Source organism: Lupinus angustifolius, unplaced genomic scaffold (assembly GCF_001865875.1).
Source record: "Lupinus angustifolius cultivar Tanjil unplaced genomic scaffold, LupAngTanjil_v1.0 Scaffold_11_53, whole genome shotgun sequence".
In the NCBI taxonomy this organism is placed as follows: domain Eukaryota; kingdom Viridiplantae; phylum Streptophyta; class Magnoliopsida; order Fabales; family Fabaceae; genus Lupinus; species Lupinus angustifolius.
The window spans coordinates 10,332-12,745 of NW_017718548.1; the positions used below are offsets into that span (position 1 = coordinate 10,332).

The 2,414-nt window shown below is 31.4% G+C and overlaps 1 pseudogene; it reads left to right on the forward strand.

The window, feature by feature from the left end:
• Positions 1 to 431: 431 nt before the first annotated feature.
• LOC109337841 lies at positions 432 to 1,870 on the forward strand (annotated as a pseudogene).
• Positions 1,871 to 2,414: the final 544 nt, after the last annotated feature.

The following is a 2,414-nucleotide window of genomic DNA, read 5'->3' on the forward strand; positions in this document are numbered from 1 at the left end:
TACGAGGAGAAAACTTCTTATACATTTCTAGGGGATGTGTATTATTCATCTATATATATCCCAGTGAGCCATTTATCGAATTGTTGCAATTGATGTTCGATCCCACAGAGAGGGAACATATCTTCAGGAAAAAAAAGATTTTTATGATCCACTAAAGAATAAAATCTATTTAAATATTTCTGTCATTCTTATTTCCTTGAACAAGGTGCTCAACCTACAGGAGCTGTTCATGATATTTCAAAAAGGGCAGGTGTGTTTATGGAACTTTCCCTTAATCAACAAACCAAATTCAATTAATGAAATAAAAAAGAGAGGGTGTGGATGACTTGTATATAGATTTATAGAATTTTTGTCTCTTTTATACCCCTCCCATTCTCTTGTTCTAATGATACATACTTTTTTTCTTTCTTATTATTTTGTTGACATAGAATGCTATTTTCTATAGCCACAAAAAATGGAATTTTATCGATCTTCAAAATGAACATAAAATAATCCAATAGGGATAAAAATAGAAGATATAGGAAAAAAACAAATGAATAATGACTAAATGAAATAATAAATTTTTGTCTATAAATACATTACCCCCGAATGGGGTGACTTTTTTGTAGTAAATAAACGAAATGAGATAAAATATTTTTACGATTTTTCATTGAATGACTATTCATCTATTGTATTTTCATGGAAATAGAGGAAAACAACTTTATGGAAAAAGGGTGGGTCAACTCTATGTTGTTAAATGGGGATGAGTGGGGGCTAAGTAAATCAACGAATCGTTTTGGTCCTATTGAAAATACTAGTGTAAGTGAGGACCAAAATTTAATGGATATAGATAAAAACATTCATAATTGGAATGATAGTGACAATTCTAGTTGTAGTAATGTTGATTATTTAATCGGTGTCAGGACCATCCAGAATTTCCTATTTGATAAAACTTTTTTAGTTAGAGATAATAAAAGGAACAGTTTTTCCATATATTTTGATATTGAGAATCTAATTTTAGAGATTGACAATAAGAATTCTTTTATAAGTGAACCAAAAATCTAGTTACTTTTTTAGTTAGAGATAGTAAAAGGAATAATGTCTCTAATATTGATTCCATGTATGATAATAAATCTAGTTGGAATAATGTTATTAATAGTTGCACTGAGAGTTATCTTTATTCTCAAATCTGTATTGATAGTTACTTTTTAGGTGATAGTGACAAAAACAAAGACAAATACTTTTCTAGTTACATTTGTGCTAAGAATATAAGTTGGAGTGAAATCGAGAGTTCTAGTATAATAACTAGCACGAATGATACAAATGATAGTGATTTAACTACAAGAGAAAGTTTTAGTGATCTCGATGAAACTAAAAAATAGAAGCATTTGTGGGTTGAATGCGAAAATTGTTATGGATTAAATTATAAAAAAAATTTAAATAAAAAATGAATATTTGTGAACACTGCGGATATCATTTGAAAAGGAGCAGTTCGGATAGAATCAAACTTTTGATTGATTCAAGTACTTGGAATCCTATGGATGAAGACACAGTCTCTCCGGACTCCATTGAATTTCATTAGGAAGAGGAACCTTATAAAGATCGTATTGACTCTTATCAAAGAAAGATAGGATTAACTGAGGTTGTTCAAACATGCACATGTCAACTAAACGGTATTCTAGTGGCAATCACAATTATGGGTTTTCAGTTTATGGGGGGTAGTATGAGATCCGTAGTAGGTGAGAAAATCACTCGTTTGGTTGAATATATTACCAATCAACTTTTACCTCTTATTTTAGTATGTGCAAGAAGACCTCATGATAATAAATATGGGCTCTCACCACCTATAAATGCATGGTGTTCTTCGACTTATTGTTACTCTAGATGGTGAGGATGTTATCGATTGTGAACCAATATTAGGTTATTTACATAGAGGGATGGAAAAAATATCGGAAAACCGAACAATTATACAATAGCTGCCCTATGTAACATGTTGGGATTATTTACCGACTATGTTCACAGAAGCAATAATCGTAAACGGGCTGAAACAATTGAGAAATATTCAAGTACCTAAAAGAGCCAGCTATATCCAAGTCATTTTGTTGGAGTTGAGTCGTATCGCTTCTCACTTACTATGGTTGGGACCTTTTATGGCAGATATTGGTGCACAAACCCCTTTCTTTTATATTTTCAGAGAAAGAGAATTTATATACGATCTATTTGAAGCTACAACAAGTATGAGAGTGATGCATAATTTTTTTTCACATCGGAGGGGCAACGGCTGATCTACCTCATGGCGGGTAGATAAATGTTTGGATTTTTGTGATTATTTTTTAACAAGGGTCGTTGAATATCAACAACTTATTACACGAAATACTATTTTTTTTAGAACGAGTTTAGGGAGTAGGCATTGTTTGTGGAGAGGAAGTAATAAA